This window comes from Petaurus breviceps, unplaced genomic scaffold (genome assembly GCF_028583685.1).
Source record: "Petaurus breviceps papuanus isolate PSGF00001 unplaced genomic scaffold, PetGlider_PUasm1.0 225, whole genome shotgun sequence".
NCBI classification, from domain to species: Eukaryota; Metazoa; Chordata; class Mammalia; order Diprotodontia; family Petauridae; genus Petaurus; species Petaurus breviceps.
In genome coordinates, this window is record NW_027185889.1 from 13,587,165 (window position 1) to 13,604,729 (window position 17,565).

Below are 17,565 nucleotides of genomic sequence, written 5' to 3' on the forward strand. Positions count from 1 at the left end.
AGGAAGGAAGGAAGGAAGGAAGGAAGGAAGGAAGGAAGGGAAAGAAAGAAAATTGAAAGAAGTCTCAGTCTCCACTTAAGCTGCCATCTTTCATGGCAACCACCATTTCCATAATCAGCAGCTGAGTTAAGCATTTTCTGTGGCCCTAATACAGAGCTAATTGATGTATATAGCTCCTAGGAAGCATTAAGCTGTCAACATCCACATATCATACAGTGCATTTTTAGGCTATTAAAATGAATTTATACTGTTTAGAATTTAGTATCGTATGAACGTTAAAACATCTCCATCTATGCATAATGACTAAATTGCTTATCAGTTGTGTTTACCACAACTATAATAGCTGAAAATTATATGGCAGACAAGGTTTTTCAAATTCAGAGGATCATGAAAAATTCAGATTTAGAGATTAAATACTGGAAGGAACAAGTATGTCTCCATGCTAAAGGTCAAAATCTACACAAAGACAATATCTGGTGAAGAGTGGTCAATTGTCTGGTGCACCAATTGTGGATTTACTGTTCACTCAACAAACAGAAGTCCAGTTTGAATTCATGTGGCTCCCAAAGTTAGGGGATTTGAGGATTTTTTCCAAATCTGAACAATTGTTTTACAACTCAGCTCTCCCCAGGTTTTCCATACAGCAATAAAGCTTCAATAAGTCATTTTGAGTCCTTTAAGGGGGGATATCAGAGTGAATTATCTCAATGTAGACATAGATTATCTACAGGGATGAAATCAACTCTGTAAGTTCCAAATTTCTGTCATGTAGTCTGTACATTGAATGGTAAAAGGCTCAACATAAATACAGAATATAAATAGCAGTTCTCCTTGTCTGGAATCTCAAATTTATCATCAAAGTTCCTTGGGGATTTAAGGGTAAAGCTAGTGATTATAAATAAGAAGGTATCAAGAGCGTGTTTGTAGGTCATACAGATCATGGAGAGCACTGGTGGCTTAATTAGTCAACAGCAGTTCTTTCTGGGCCTAAATCTGTAATCCAGTGACTCATTATTTTTGAGCTTCATTTTTGTTTGCAGTTGTACTTAGAATCTGATTTTTTTTTGGTCTGTCTCTTTCTTAAGCACCTGTGGCATGAGGCATTGAGGGGACCTCAATACCCCAACCTCCACCCTTTTCCTCTCCTTTCTATATCATAGAACTCTCATCACATTTATATGCCACAGTGTGTTCAGTCATTCCCCAGTTGACGGGCGCTTACTTGGTGACTATCCTAAAAAGTGATTTTTTTTTACTGTACCAATAATTTCACTGGTGTAGAGAACATCCATAGGACACACCTGCTTTGTAATCAGTTGTGCTAGAAAGTTGCCTGGTACTGAGAGGTTATGACATGCCCAGGATCACACACAGCCAGTATGTGTCAAAAGAGGGATTTGAACCCCATGGTATTCTCTGTTACTACTCCCACAATGCTGCTCTAACACGATGTTTCCATAGAATAGCACCTGGCACATAGAAAGCATTAAGAAATGCTTGTTGATTGATTGAGCTCTGTATTCGTTATCTGATTTGCTTTCACAATCATACTGAGAAGTAGGCACCCCCAGCATTCTCTTCAAATGAGATAATATACGTAAAGTGCTATGTCAATGTTTCATTTTACAAATGAAGAAACAAAACCAATCCATGGATAGTCACAAAGAATGCATCCAGGCAGGCAAACTCAAGTATTTTCTGGCTCAAAGTCAGGTGTTCTTTCTACAAAACCACAAAGATTTTATAACTTTAGAAATGGAAAGGAGGAGGCTAAAATAGTTCCTCCCAAATTCTTCCTTCCAACTCTAACAGTCCTCCCTTCTGACTTTCCCTTTGATCTCTTTCTAGGTCACCATCATCCTCCACCTAAGACCTGAAACTCCAGCACCATTCTCAACTCCTCACAGTCATTCATCCCATATACCTCACATAGGAGGCTTTCTCCTTGCCAAGGAGGACCTTTCTACATGCACAAGTGACCCCATCCCATCCTGTCTTCTCCAGAATATTGCCCCCTATCTCATCCCTACTCTCACCTTCAATCTCTTCTTGTCTACTGGTTGCTTCCTTATTGCTTATAAACATGTTCACATCTCCTCATCTTCAGAAAAAAAAAAAACCCACTTGATTCATCCCTCACTGCAAATTATCATTCTATATGTTTCATCTCTTTTGTGGTTAAACTCTTTGAAAAGGCCATATACAATCAGGTGCCACTTTCTTTCCTGTGACTCCCTTCTTAACTCTTTACAATCTGGTTTCTAACTTCATCATTCAACCAAAACCATTTTCTGTGAAATCCAATGGCCTTTTCTTGATTCACATTCATCTGGACCTCCCTGCAGCTTTTAATACTGTACATCACCCTCTTCTTGACATTCTCTTCTCTCTAGGCTTTTGTGACACTCCTCTCTCCTGGTTCTCCTCCTACCTCTCTGACCTTTGCTTCTCAGTTTCCTTTGCTGAATTTTCATCCAGGTCATCCCTGCTAACCCTAGGTATCCCCTAGGGCTCTTCCCTGGGTCTTCTTCTCTCTTTCTTCTATACTATTTCATTTAGTGATCTCACCAGCTCCTATGGATTCAAATATTATAGGGGTGGGGAACCTTCAGCCTTAAGGTCAAAATCAGGAGGCACAAGAAATGTTCACCATGACCCAAAGCAAAGATTCTTAACTTGGTGTCCATGAACTTGTTTTGAAAATACATAGTGTGGGGATGGCCAGGTGGCGCAGTGAGTAAGAGCACCAGCCCCAGAGTCAGGAGACCTGGGATCGGTTCCGGCCTCAGATACTTAGCACCCATACAAAATAACTGGCCATGTAACCTTAAGCAAGTTACTTAACCCCAATTGCTTTAAAAAAAAATACATAGTGTGATAAACTGTATTTCAGTACAGATGATTTCTTTAATACTTCTTCAATTTTTTCAAAATGTATTGTATACACTTTTAAATATTCTGAAAAAATGTCACTAGGTTTTACCAGACTGCCAAAAAAAGTTCATGTCATTCAAATGACACAGAAAAAAAATGTTAAAAAGCTCTGACCTAGAGTGAGGTCACCCATGAAGGCCCCAAGCCTAGTGATCAAAAAAGTTGAGTCCAAAGAAAAGATGAAGCTTGAGGGTATTAGCTAACTGACAAGCCCCTCCTCTTTGATCTAAAGAGCTTGTTTTCTAGGGCTAAGAATCTCCTGTTGGAGATAAGAGGCCTGGCCAATATTTCTAATAGACCAAGAAAAGAAAGGCTGCTGGTTGATTCAAGGCCAAGATAACCTTTTCCAAAAAAGCTATTTTTAAAAAGTCTTTGGAAAACGCACATCCCCATGATTCTTAAAATAGGTACAGAACTGTGAGCATGGAACATTGCATACAGTGTCAGACTTTTTGGTTGTATTGGTCAATTTTGCTAAACATTTTCCCTTACTCATTTTAATCCTTTCTTATAAGCTATATGCATGACTCCCAAGCTTTGAGTTTTCAGCAGCCTTTCTGGCCTTGGTGAGCCATTGAGGATCCTGAAAAAGAAGCATCCAAGATGTGTGAGATGAGATAGCTACTCCTTTAAAGGCTGGAGGATGCTAGGGCATATTGTTTATATAAAATCAAACTATATCAATAAATTTTTATTTTTAAAAAGGTCTCTGGCTGGGGACTGAGAGAGTATGACAACATCAACTCTTCCCACAAGGTAGAGATAGCTGAGGATTATAGCTGAGCTGGAAGCTGAGGTACTTAATGTATAGAGATACATAATGATCATATGCCCATGAAAATTATGGAGGAGACTGTGTAAGCCACATCTAGTGGAGACTTTATATCCAGCTGAATAGTATTTGTAGGAGACTATATATCCAATGGACACCAGAAAGTGCAGCATGAAGATATCATCAGGAGATATCAGCAGTTTCTTACTATCAGAAATGTGAGTTGCCTTTATGTGTGTGCTATTCCCTAAGGATATGCCCTAGCTGTGTATGTTTCCTACATATGTCCATTTACCTACAGATTATGTATTTTGGAAAGAGTGTGTTTTGGGGGGGAAGGAAATATTTTATTGCTACTTTTCTTATTATATTATTATATATATTATACTGTATATAATATTATATTATATATATTTTATTATAAAATAACTTTTCTTATACCACTTCATTTAAATGCCTTTTTAAAAAAGTAATTATATTTAGCTTTAATAGGCCACCTAGAAAGCATTACTGGGGGCTCACAGACAATGATTTTAATAAATGTAGACACTAAATCAAGGCCATTTACTGAAGCAATCTGAATGAGAACTCTAAGTTCTAGGACTCTTAAAACAAAGATACTTGTTGAATTTTTCCTACTCATTTCAATAAATAAAATTGGTCACAAAAGCCTCTAAAATAAGTGATTATAAGTCAGAATCTACACTAAAGAAAAGGAGAAATCCAAAAGATAAGACTTAAACATGCAGTGAAATTTATTAAAATATACTCTATATAGTCAACTAAGGCTTCAAGGGAGCTAGAGATAAGGGAATGCTTCAGTCCTCCAAATCTGTATCCTGATTGGGGGGGGGGGGGCAATTCATAAGATTCCTCCTATCTTTTACTATTTGTATAGGACAAGTTCCCATTTCTGACATGTTAGGAATACTCTCCATTTTAGGGATTCTTGGATGGTGATAAGTAGGTCATTAAGATTACTTGTACCCTCCAATTCCAGATTTATGCTTTATGATCTTAAGGTACTGTAACCAGTGGACAAATAGTCCTTACATGTAATTGGTTGAGGAGGATAAGAATCAAAAGGATGGAATCCCCTTCCTTCCTCCGCATCTATATGAGATCTGCTAACAAGACAGATGTAAAGAACTTTATCTTATGATCCCAGGTACTTTAGGGATATTTGCATTCACATGGATGCTGATGTAGGAAGTTATGACTGGGGAGACCTCACAAGGTTTTTTGGCATGAGGACAAAAAAAAAAAGAAGTAGCTAAAACTACATAGGTATGTGGAAAGACTTACATGAACTGGTGCAAAGTGAAATAAGCAGAACCTGGAGAACACTGTATAGAGTGACAGCAATATCATATAATGAGCAACTGTCAATGACATCTATTCTTGGCAATATTTCCAATTGGCAATATTCTTGGCAATAATTCCAAGACAACTCTGAAGGACTTACAATGAAAAATGCTATACATCTCCAGAGAAAGAACTAGTGGAGTCTGAATGTAGATCAAAGCATACTTTTTCTTTTCTTCATTTTTCTTGGGATTTTTTTGTCTGTTTTCTAACATGACTGACATGGAAATGTTTTGCATGATTGCACATGTATAACCTTTATTAAATTACTTGTCTTCTCAATGAGGGGGAGAAGGGAGGGAGGGAGAGGATTTAGAACTCAAAATTTTTTTAAAACAAATGTTAAAAATAGTTTTTACATGTAATTAGGGGGAAAATAAATATCAATTTAAAAACTACATAAGTGGGAACACCAAGCAGTGATGAAAGTCAGAAGCTATCCACTAGGGCAGATCAAGGAACTATGTCCTTTCTATTTGGGGCTGCTGATAGGGTTGCCCTCTACCAGAACAGAAAGAAACCAGTGTGCTTTCACAGTGGAATATGCATGACTCCCAAGCTTTGAGTTTTCAGCAGCCTTTCTGACTTCGGTGAGCTATATAAGCATCCAAGATGTGCACGATGAGACGTCAAGTTTGACTAAAGCATCACTACTCTATAGGTAGTGTGTCTGTGATAAATGTTGCACTAAGAAAACAGCCTTGCCTCAGTGAGCTTTGGGGGTCCCCTAACAGCTCTGTATAAATATGTGCTTGGAGCTCAGAAAGAAATGGAATCTGGGAACAAGAATTTCAAAATACTCAAGAATGGAATTGCCATATACTCTTTGCAACACTATGACTATCAGAGAAACATGAAGTGATGTTTTTGTCACTTCTCCAATAATCAGAAATACCTTTTTTCTGGATGGAGACAGCAGTTAAAGAGAAAGCACTTGGTATGGTACCTAGGACGTAGTACATACTTAAATGGTTTTTCTTCTATTCTGAGATTGAAATTGCTCAGATTTCAATGTTCAGACCCAGTGGGATGACAATACCTGTGTTCTCTGCTGCAGGGGAGGTTAAGGTTAGAGGACCACCTGAGTTCAGGAGTTTTGAGTTGTAGTAGGACTAAAGTCAATGAGGTCATGGCATTAAACCTGGTACCATTATGGTGAGCCCCCAGGAGGGGAGGGCCACTGGGCTGGGGGCAAACCAGCCCAGTTTGGAGAAACAAAGTGGCCTAAATCTTCAAGGCCTATCAGTATCAGGATTGAAGGTGAGAAGAGGGGTAAATCACTCAGGAATTTTTGCCTTGTATTTAGAGTTGAAACAAGTTGAGAGGCCCACTGTCCCCCAAAAAAACAAAAGCCCTCTTCCTTCAATTGTTTTCTTCAATGTCACTAACTGGACCTAAATAAATTTTTGCCACTTCCTAAGGAGAAACTTTGAATCTTTTGTAGTACAGGTTTTCACTTGATTAAAATAAGTAAACAGCAATTTTTCTATAGAGCTTGTGATTAAAAACTATTTTGAAAAATATATTTTTTAGAAAAAGACATAGGTCTTCAGGGTAGTAATCAACTGATAAAGGTAGGCGTCTTCCCAAGAGATTCTGCCTCTAACTTCTTGGGTGGCCTGGCCCAGGAGCATGACCTGGGGTTATCTTCTAAGGATCAAAGGATTAAGTGATGCAAACACATATAATTTATCCCTCGTTGGATTCTATGTATGAATATTAACTCAGATTCTACAGGGGAGGTGGAAATAAACTTTCAAAAAACAAGTGTTTGTGATGATTATGACGGGGAATAAGAGTTAGCAGGTGTGTAATGGATGGGGAACGAACTAGGAAGCCAAGCCAACCTGGATTCAAGTAGAGCCTGACCCATAACTGCTACGTGACCCTGGATAAATCACTTAACCTTTTTGTACTCTGGGCAACACTCCAATACTCTAAGCTGCAGGAAAAGGTACATTGTAGCATAGTGGATAAAGAACTTTCTTGTATTGATACAAAGGATTTCCTTACCTGGACTTCCCTATACCAGTTTAACCAGAGGTCCAGTCTCTAACCTTATCCTTTACAAAGGTTTTCACTAAATTAAAATGAGGACATGGCAATAAGCTTATAATTTAAAACCATTTTTTTTGGAGGGCAATTGGAGTTAAGTGACTTGCCCAAGGTCACATGGCTAGTAAGTATTAAGTGTCTGAGGCCAGATTTGAACTCAGGTCCTCCTGACTCCAGGGCCAGTGCTCTATTCACTGCACCACGTAGACACCCCAATTTAAAACCATTTTGAAAAACATTTAAATTATTTTAAAAACATAGGTTGTCCGGGATAGTAACCAATTGATAGGGAACATGAGTCTTCCCATGACACTTTTCACCTGTGCCAGGAATATGGCCTTGGTTGTCTTTTCCTGACCATCAAAAGCCAACTCATAGGGTTTCAGTCTATATAGAGAGTTATGTATAAATGTACCATATATTTTTCTATAAAGCAGTATTAATTAATTTTCATTCTCCAAAGAATGAACGGCATGTGTAATCATAAAGCTCTACGACTTCAATGCATCATAAGTAACATCATGGAAACCACAAATTGGATACAGTGAACTGAATTGCGAGAGTCGCAGCTTAATGAACCGTGTAACAGAGGCACGGAGTACCCTGAACGAACCTAGGTTTATGTGCCTCGATTGTCCTTTTGTCCGCGTTGTCTCCCTGCGTGCGCCCCTCAAAGGCAAGACTTACTTTTTGCCCTTCTTTGTACCCCCCAGAATTTAGCGCTGGGTCTGGCACATAGTAGGCATTTAATATATGTGTACTGGCTGACATAGGAGGTCTACAGAATTGTGGGCAACTCCATTACGTGGAGAAATTTTGAAGGACAAGAACAACCTGCAATGCTCAAGGAGCAGCTACCCACACGGATGAGAATGGGAATCTATTGAATCAATGAAACAAGTGACTGTCAGCATTTGTAGTAAATGACAAAATACACCCCAAATCATCAAATCATAGAATTTAGAGGAAGAAAGCAACTTCAACATTGCGTAATCCAACCTCCCACATAGGGTTGAAGTCTTTCTACCAAATCCCTATCAAATGACTGTCCAGTGTTTGCTTTGATGTCTCCAGGCCATCCATTCCACTGTCCATTCTTCATCTTTTCCCCTTTCTTGGCCCCCAAAACTTCCTCTTTGAAACTTCTTCCTATTGGCCCTTGTTCTGCCTTCTCCATCCACATAGAATAAGTCTGATCAATGTCTTTTCTATGGGGATATCTTCCATAACCTCCAGCTCAGACAGACCTTTGACTGCTTATGCCTTTGAATGACTAGCTGTTCACTACTTCTAAAAGCAGTCAGTGAGGATGTGGCAAGGTTAAGAAAGAGGGAGATTAGATAGATATGGAGTTCGAAGACCTTAACAACCAGGTAGAGTAGTGGATAGGGCAATAGACTTGGAGACAGGAAAGATCCAAGTTCAAATCCTGCCTCAAACACATCTGTATGAGTCTGGACAAGTCACTTAACTTCTGTCTACCTCCATTTCCTCCTATGTAAAATAGGATTGATAGCACCTACCAGACAAGAATATTGTGAAGATAAAATATGTAAAGCCCAATATAATTACTATTATCCTTCAACTTAATCCCTGGGTAACTCTGGGTAAATCACTGACCTCTTTTGGTTTCAGTTTCCTCATTTGCAAATAAATTTTTTAATAGTTTAGTATTTTTAGTACATTTAGATAGTACTTTGAGTACTTTAGATAGTACTTTGCTTTATAAAGTGGCAAATCACTTTACAAATATTATCTCATTTAATCCTCATGACAAGTGTGAGAAGGGAATGTTGCTATCCCCATTTAAAGTTGAGGAAACTGAGGCAGACAGAGGTTGAGAGGCTTGCCAAGGGCCACGTAGCTAGTAAATGCCTGAGGCCAGATTTGAAGTCAGGTCTTCCTGACCCTGGATCCAGCATTCTATCCATTATGGCACCACCTCGGTTACCTCATTTGTAAAATTAGGAAGTGAACTAAATGACTGCCAAGATTCTTTCCGGCTCTAAATTTATTGATCTAGGATCCACTTTGGAACAGCTCTATGAATATCTTTATCTTTAAACTAAAAATAACAACAACAACAATAACAATAGCTAGTATTTCTAAAGAACTTTGTGGTTTGCAAAGCTCTTTTAAATATTCTCATTTGATCCTCATAAGCTCTAGGAAGTAGGGACAAGTGTTATCTGTACTTTACAGATGAGAACACTGAGGCAAACAGAGATTAAGTGACTTGCCAAGGGTCACACAGCTAGTAAGTTTTGAAACTTGGACTTGAACTTGGATCTTCTCAATTCTAAATTCAGTGCTCTATCCACTACTAGTTTTGCCCTATGTGGTCAAGAATCCAAGATTTTGAGTAGGAATTTCCCCTATCCCTCCAGAAGCATAAAAGGAGAATGAGAATTCAGGCATATAGGTTAAGTTCAATGTGGAAATGGTTTAGCAAGACCAGTAGAAGTTCAGGGATATCCACAAGGGCTTGGCCTCTTTCTTTTTTCACCTTGTAAGTGCAAAGATTCGACACAAATAGCTGGCCTTGGCCCACCACATGGATAACTACTCCAGGGATTCTATGAAAACAGACCCTTCATCTGGACAACTTTGTCAAGACCCCCAACTCCAGGGTTTTCTTGGTGGCCAAAGAAGTGCATTCTCCCTCTTTGCAAGTTCAGATCTTTCTCTTGGTTAGTATAAAAGCCTGTTTACCTTGACAATCTAATTCATTTACTTTTCTTTGTTAAAGACCATATAAATATGAGTTATTATTGTAGGAGACTAGAGCTAGGTGGCATGGTGGATAGAGTGGCCAGGCCTGGAGTCAGGAAGACCAGAGTTCAAATCCAGCCTCAGACACTTACTAATTGTGTGGCCTTTGGTAAGTCACTTAACCCTGTTTGCCTCTTAACTTGTAAAATGAGCTAGAGAAGGAAATGGCAAATCATTTTCCCAAGAAAGCCCCAAAATGGGATCATGGAGAGTCAGACATGACTGAACAACAACATAGGAGAGAGAGTCAACAAACATTTATTAAGTGCCTACTATGTGCCAGATACTGTGCTCAGTTCTGGGAATTCAACAAAGGGGTGGGGGTGGGGAGAATAAAACAGTCCCTTCCCTCAAGATGTTTGTATTCCAGTGGGGGAAACAACACATCTCTAGTTAAATATACTCTATGAAAGGAATTTGAAAGGGAAAGACATTAGCTAGGGGTCCAAGAAAAGCCTTGCCCTGGATTTGGAATCAGAAGATCTAGATTCAAATCTAGAGACCATGGGGAGAATACTTAAATCAGTGCCTCAGTTTCCATATCTGTAATTTGGGAATAATAACCCCAGTCCTACTTCCCTCTTTGCTTGTTCTGACATTCATCTGATATAATGAAGTACAGATATGTCAGTCTTCTTTATCTGCAACCTTTCCAAATTCCTCAGTCCCAGCCCCCAAAAAAGTATTACTTCAAAATTATTCAAAATGTGAGAATATTGATACCATGGGTGTTTTCTAAAATGTTAGTGCTTCCAAAAGATAGCCCTTCACGTATTTGAAGACAGCTATGATTTCCTCCCATCCCAAGCCTCTTCTCCAAGCTAACCACCCTCTTCCCCCTTCCCCAGTTCCTTTAACTGCTCCTCATATGGCATTATCTAAAGGTTCTTCACCATCCTGGTTGGCTTCCTCTGGACTGGTACCCCTAACACACCTGCTTGTAATTGTGTAGACATTATGCAAACCTGAACTTGACTCTCCCTAGTTCCAACAACATCCAGGTCATAGTAAGCCAAGAAAATAGAGATTATCAGAGACTAAGTCACCTTCAGAGTTAGATGCCCCCTCACCAGGCCCACAGGCTACTGACGTGATCCATTCATTGTTTCTTCTAATTTGATGGCCACTCAAAGTTGCAAAGGTTCCTATTTCGTCTGTGTCTGATTCATGTCCAAAAGAAAAAAATGGCTCAGACACAGAAGACTTGGACACAGAGTACCCAGAGCCTCAAGAAAGGCATTTAATTGAGCTGCTGGACCCTGTGGCTGGGGCCTCCAGCTGTCCTCACAGCTTTTGTTTTCCACCTCCAAGGAGACGACCCTACCCCAGAGGGTTACATTATCAGCGGCTGTCCAACTGTAGTGCCTTATTTGGTGAGCTCCATCAGCTGCTCATGGAAAATAGCCAGAGTTTCTGCTGGATTCCCCAGGAGCAGGGGATAGGGAACTATCTGGGAAGGCAGTAAACCTGTCCTGTCTATCCTGGGCCCGTGCAGGGGTGAGTCCAGGAACAGAGCTCAAAATGTGCAACAGCCAAAAGTTTTCCAGAGTCCTAACTGAGGTGTCTGGGCATACTGGACCATGGGGTCTAGGAATAACTGGCTGATGGGCATTGGAGAAGGGGCAAGAGTTAGACCTCATACTTAGCCAAGAGATCAGAAGAGAGGCAGTCAAAACAGTGAAGAGAAACCAGAGCTGAAGGGCACAAAGACCCAGAGGCAGAATTTGAGTACAGCCAAAGCAGTAACTCAGTGAATCCGGGAAGAAGGCAGATCAAAGCAGACCCAAGCAGGGCAAAGAGCCTACAGCAACTCGCCCTACTCAGCTAAGATGGTCTGTGGTCTTTTAAGCTGGGGTTCATGGGGCTAACCCCGCCCCCCATCCCCATCTCCCTGATGGGCCTCCACTGTGGGAGGTGTTGGCTGACCTCCCCATCCTACTAAATAGGAGGCAGCTGTGTTAAGACTGGCAGCGGGCAATTAACTTATTTTCATTCTTGTCCTCACTTATAATTATTTTTCTCACGGTTTGTGATTAACAGGTCCTTTCCACTGGAAGTCTATGATCCCTTGAAAGGAACCAAATTGCACTCTCCTTAAAATACTTCAGTTCAGACTTCTCCCAAATCCAAACGGCTGCTCTCCTCTCTCTCTTATCCACTGACTGCTTTAGGAATTGCTTTCTCAGTCTTTCATGGACCCCCTCACTCACCCAGGGCAAGTCAAGATTTTATGTCAAGTCATAAACAATGTCAATCTCATTTATTTCACATTCTGATTCTTCCTGGGGGCAAGAGGGAATTGGTGAGCTGTTAACATTTTCCAGTTTGTTTTGAAATCTGGCTTGTGCAAGGACAGTTATGTTTGTTTTTAAATTGGAAAAATAAATGAAAGGCTTGACACCCAACCCACCTCCTCACCCCCTTTATAGGACTTGATATATATTTTTAAATGGTTTAATTGGAGGGAGGGTTGATATGCTGTCTTGCCTATACAAGGTTGAAATAACTGATGTATGCATGGTAAATAAAACATGCACTTGGAGACTTGGGGGTGTTTTTCAAGTTGTGATGATGGATTTATACTTATCCATGAACACTCTCACCTGGTCCCTGTTATGGCCAAGTCATGTGTTGGTAAGACATCTGGCCAAAGTGAAGAGGGCAGTCTGGGGCTGAATCTAATGGAATCTGATTGGTCCATAAAGACCAAATGAACCCATGACCTTGGCATCATTAATGTCAAAGTTCAAGCAACTGAGACCAGTCATATATAATAAACTATTAAACACAACTACATAGCAAAATTATGGCAGCCAAATCTCAGCATGACTGCCATAACTTTTCAGGGCAACCTTACCAAATATAATCCATTCCCTAGCATTTTGATCTTGTTGGCTCATCTATAGATATTTTTTGAACAGTCAGGAAAACTTACAAACAACCAAAGTACCTGAAAATCAGCAAATGTCAGTGCCCTGAATGGAAAAGAATATTTAATCCTTTTGTAAGAATTCACCTAGGAGAAGAAGGCAATGGAATAAGGTTTGTTCTTTCAGTGAGAGAACATGGGAACAAATCCTATCTCTTCCATTTACTATCTGTGTGAAATCAGACAAGTAAAAGCTCTCTGAGGGCAGGGACTGCTCTATTTTTTTTTTTGCCTTTTCCTCATATGCATTAATTCAAATCCTATCCACCCATCAGGGTCCAGTTGTGATCATTAGATCACATTCCAAGACAATTCCAAAAGATGCATGATGAAAAATGCTCTCTCCAGAGAGAAAAAAAAAAAATAAACTCTGACTAGATTGAAAAATGATGTTTTTTTAAAAAATTGTTGGGGTGGGTAGGTGGTGCAGTGGGGGCCGCTAGGTGGCACAGTGAGTAAAGTGCCGGCCCTGAAGTCAGGAGGACCTGAGTTCGGTTCTGGCCTCAGACACTTAACACCCACACAAAAAAAACTAGTAGTGTAACCTTGGGCAAGTTACTTAACCCCAACTGCCCTCCAAAAGGCAAAAAAAAAATTGTCTTTATATTCCTTGCTTTTTATTTTTATTTTTTTTGCAACATGACCAATATGGCAATGTGTTTTGCATGATTTCACATGTATAATTGATATCATATTTCTGACCCTCTCAGTGAGTGGGGGAGGGACAGGGTGAGGGAGAAAATTTGAAGCTAAAATTTTTGTAAATGAATGTTAAAAATAGATTTTTTTGAAGTTAAAAAAGAATTATAGGAACCTAGATTTAGAGTTTGAAGGAATTCTAGAAGTCAACTAGGCTAACTCCCTCACTTCACAGATAAGAAAATTGAGGCCTGGTGAACTGATTCTAAACTCCTCCAAGGGAAAGAGAGGGATTGTTTTGGATTGGTTTGTTGTATATAAATCCCCAGCCCAGTGCTTGTGACATTGCTGGTGTTTGGTGAAAAAAAAATGAATGTATTCTGTATGGCCCTGGGTTATATAAGGGATAGTCTTGATTTGAACTCAGGTCCCATGACTCAAAATCCAACAATCTTTCCATTATACCAGCTCAGTTGGAAAATATTCTCTCCTCCATAATTCTTCTAACCCTTCTATCCCACTGACCTCTTAGTCTTCCAGAATTCCATCACACGTCCCTCCCCAGCCTCTCTGTATTTAATCACATGCTTTTTTAGTTCCTCAGAAGCAGCCCTGTCTCCAGCTCTCATCTGGATAAACTCTGAAGGGCATGGGCTGTCTTGACAGTCTTCTTTTATCTCTCCTCCCTCTTCACCACTGTGACAACCCCACTGGGAGCACACTTAACACTTAGAATCATAGATTTAGATCTAGAACTAATAGGGATCTCATTCAACTCCACCTCTTTCATTTACAGATGAGTAAACTGAGGCACAGAAAGGTGAATTGATTTGTACAAGGTCACACAGCTAGTAAATGGCAGAGCTGAGATTTGAACCCAGCTCTAACTCCAGATCCCATGTCCTTTCCACTTCTAAATGAAGCTGAAAAATGACTTTTTCAAGTAGATGAACCACTTTATTAGGCTATCCATTGTTCTTCTTTCAGTGATACCCACCTGAAAGTAATTATGAGACATCTTTTCCCCCTTCTCTATCCCCCAACTCTCTATATACAATGCTTTGAATAACTATTGAAACCAAAGGAAATAACAAAGACAACCCACAAAAATGTCTTGTTAAAGTCTATGTAAATTCATTTGTGATCTCTTTTAGGAAGTCAGGATCACACTAAGGTCACTAGAATAGGAAACAGAAAACAGGTGTCCCTGCTTCCATCCACTGAGACTACATCCTGACCCCCTGTCTCCAGCCCAGACCATACTAGCTTAGGTAGGGTCATTGATTTAGGGCTGGACAGTACCTTGGAGGTCATTTAGTCTAAGCCTCCCTTACATATTATAAGAAGAATTATATACTATGTGATATCATATAATATATAACACACATTATAATGAGAAATTGAAGCAAAAAAAGGATGTGATTTGCTCTTGATCACCCAGATAATAAAAAACTGAGGAAAGATTTGACGTAGGTCTGCCTGACATCAAGTTTAGCATTCTATTGACTACTCCATACTGATTCTCATAAGGATTTTTGTAGAAATATGGTGTGAGCAGAGACAGGGAAGCATTTCAAGGCTAAGGGAGATTCAAGAGAATAAAAATGACCCCAGGAATTCATCTTAGCTCTGAGTAGAAACTCATTCATCCAAGAATACAACGGATCTGTTACCATTTGATTAGGGAGGAATGAGAGGACTCTCTTATAGGATATGGTACAGCAGGGCAAGAAAGGAGGAAAAGAGGAAGAAGGAAGTGGCTCAGTGGGCATAGAAATATATTTGCATATGTTATATGCATATATGTTTAATATATGTATGTATGTGTACATACACATAAATGTAGGACAGCTAGGTGATACCATAGTGAATAGAGTGCTGGGCCTTGAGACAGGAAGACCCATTTTCCTGAGCTCAAATCTGGCCTCAGATACTTCCTAGTTGTGTGACCCTGGGCAAGTCACTTAACCCTGTTTGTCTCAGTTTCCTCATCTGTAAAATGACTGTAAAAATCTGTTTTTAAAAAGTCTATAAAATGACTGTAAAAAGACTCCAGTGTCTTTGTCAAGAAAACCCATAATAGGATCACAAGGAGTCAGACACTACTAAAAAAAAGACTGAACATATATAGGTATAATATATGATATAGATATTTTGTCCCAGAAGTCTTAGTGCAGTTTTAAGCCTTAACATTTTAAAACTACACTATCATTATTTGGGGGGATATTCTGTATATAAATCTCATATTTTTAATCAATTAATATCATGTTCTCTTGTAACCAAGAAAAATCAGGCAAGATTCTACATCCTCTCTTCTACCTGCTCTTCGGACTCTCCTTGATCCTTATTTAAATTCTCATATTGCTGTCATTCGTGTTTACCTGATGTGAGCCACAGAAATGTGATTGGCTTTTCACAAACCCTGCTGCAGGGGCTCCCTGAGCTGAGTCCAGAAGGCTACTCTTCTGGACTAATCAAGGCAATCAGTCTTAAAGCACCACCTGCTATGGTCAAATGAGATAATTGTAAAGATCTTAGCACTGTGCCTGGCCCATAATGGGTATTTAATAAATATTTTTCTTCTTCTCTTCCCCCCATCCCTTACCCTCGGTGGTGTTTTAATGGGGTATAACCCATGGCTCAGGATATCAGCCCCGAGCACACAGAAGCCAGGTTCAATCTTGGAAGTTTCTCTCCTTCAATAACCTTTATATCTCAGCAGGTATCCAAGGTCAGTCTCTGGAAGTATCAGATTTTGGCTTGTATCTCCCAAAAGGTTCTGCTCCCCTGCAGGCACAGAGGTTGACAAAACATTATGCAAAGAACAGGTTTATTAGAGAGAGTAGGAAAAGATGAAAAGTTTTTTTCCAGTGAGTTCCCCTCCCTGTAAGGTTCAGCACTGTCCCCAAAAATTCATAGCCCAGCACAAAGTCCCCATTCCCACCTAATGAAAAGACTTGAGGACCCCAGTGATGAAGCAGAATCCTCCGGATTCAAGGGCAAGAATTCTTCTGAGCTCGGGGTAGTGTGTGTAATAAATGTTTCTGACTGATTGATATTGGTGTTCACAGGTCTGTGGATAGATTTCAAGTAGTCTCTATGAACTTGGATAAGGAAAAAAATTACATCTTTATTTTCGCAAACATCTATCTGAAATTCAACATTTCCTTTAATTATGAATATGGGTAATCAACTACAATAGTAGTATTAGCCATACCTGTGATTTTGTCAGAGATAGAAATCACGGATATTTTCATGTCACATTATAGTTGTTGCAAATATCTCAAAATACTGTAGACCCTCATCATTACTTTGAAATTACAGTAATTAGCCCTGCCACTAAAGAGATTCCTATATCTCAAACTACTGCTTAATATTTTGTATTAAATTTAACATATTTTATTTCAATATGATTGTTTTTCTTTGTAATCTTGGGTATTTTATGCATTTAAGGACATTATGAAGGGAAGGGCATCATAGGCTTCATCAGATTGCCCATGGGGTCCATGATACTGAAAAGATTAGTGAGCCTGGCTCTAGATAAGACTCCTACTTCTGCTGAACTCCCAGCTCCTGTTTGGATTTCCAAGATTCTCTCTCTCTCTCTCTCTCTCTCTCTCTCTCTCCCTCTCTCTCTCTCTCTCTCTCTCTCTCTCTCTCTCTCTCTCTCTCATTCCAACAGCCCCCAGTTTGGCTCTCTGTCTGCAGTCTCTCATGACAGTAAAGGTGATTTCAACAGTCCATGGCCTTCTAGCAATAAAATCAATTGCCTCAATATGGTTCCTGCTCAGCTCTCAGCTCTATTCCCACTCCTGGGATTTTATGTGCCTGGGGACTATTTCCATTCCACAGGAGGGGAAGGACTGGAGTCCCCAGAGCTATCACTAAAAAAATGTACTTGGAAAATAAGGAAACAAATCCCCTCAGGTTCAATTTCCTCGTTTGACCAATAAGGGAGTTAGACCAGTTAGCCTCTGAATATAACCCTTATAACCTTATAACCCCAGATCTGTGATAATGCAGCCTTAAAGAAATTAATTAAAGAAAATAATTAATTAATAATAAAAATCTCAGATTCTAAAGCCAGAGAAACTGAGTT

The 17,565-nt window shown here is 39.6% G+C and overlaps 2 long non-coding RNA genes across 5 annotated transcripts in view; one reads left to right on the forward strand and one right to left on the reverse strand.

The window, feature by feature from the left end:
• The window catches only part of LOC138166628 (uncharacterized), a 107,108-nt gene extending 95,970 nt beyond the window's left edge, over positions 1 to 11,138 (reverse strand). For all 4 annotated transcript variants that reach the window (XR_011169658.1, XR_011169657.1, XR_011169660.1 and 1 more), the window contains exon 1: positions 10,945 to 11,138. This is a non-coding gene — a long non-coding RNA (uncharacterized lncRNA). The remainder of the gene's footprint in view (positions 1 to 10,944) is intronic.
• The window catches only part of LOC138166629 (uncharacterized), a 33,874-nt gene that overhangs the window by 7,056 nt on the left and 9,253 nt on the right, over positions 1 to 17,565 (forward strand). The window lies entirely within an intron of this gene.